Source organism: Rousettus aegyptiacus, unplaced genomic scaffold (genome assembly GCF_014176215.1).
Source record: "Rousettus aegyptiacus isolate mRouAeg1 unplaced genomic scaffold, mRouAeg1.p scaffold_m13_p_7, whole genome shotgun sequence".
Lineage (NCBI taxonomy): Eukaryota > Metazoa > Chordata > Mammalia > Chiroptera > Pteropodidae > Rousettus > Rousettus aegyptiacus.
The window spans coordinates 110,132,562-110,133,272 of NW_023416310.1; the positions used below are offsets into that span (position 1 = coordinate 110,132,562).

Below are 711 nucleotides of genomic sequence, written 5' to 3' on the forward strand. Positions count from 1 at the left end.
TGTATATCCTGGGTCTTCATCTTGTCGAAAATTTTTTGCCAAGCCCTTCTGTCCTGCATAGTTTCTTTTGAGAAATCAGCTGCCAGTAGTATAGGTGTTCCCCTAAATGTAATTATTTGTTTTTCTCTTGCTGCTTTTAATATTCTCCCTTTGTATTTAATCTTTGGCATTTTAATTATGATGTGTCTAGATGTGGGCCTCTTTGGATCCATGATTATGGGAATTTTCTTTTTTTTTTCTTTTTTTATTTTTTAGGCAAGGCAACCCTTGGTTGACCTCATAGATTGCAAGGACCTTGTCAGCTTACAATCTCTTATTTTCTTTATTTTTGTTATGCCTACAGCACCTGGTCTTCCTAGGTGGTCTTCCATCCAGGTGCTAACTAGGCCTGACCCTGCTTAGCGTCTAAGATCAGACGGGATCGGGCTTGTTCAGGGTAGCATGGTCGTAGATAATTTTTAGAATTTTCTGAGCTTCCTGAATTTTCTGTCCATTTCCTTCACCAGGTTAGGGAAATTTTCCATCATGATTTCTTCAAACAGCTGTTCAGTATCTTGATTTTATTCAGGTACACTGATCAGACAGATATTTGGCCCCTTAATAGTGACTCACATACTCCTTAAATTATTTTTGTAGTCTTGGAATCTTATCTTTGGCCATTATGATTGTATCCTTGGCACTCCCATCCTCTAGAAAGGGTTTTTGATCATT

The 711-nt window shown here is 38.0% G+C and overlaps 1 pseudogene; it reads right to left on the reverse strand.

Moving 5' to 3' along the window:
- Window positions 1-334: 334 nt before the first annotated feature.
- LOC118605699 lies at window positions 335-453 on the reverse strand (annotated as a pseudogene).
- Between the last annotated feature and the right edge of the window lie 258 nt (window positions 454-711).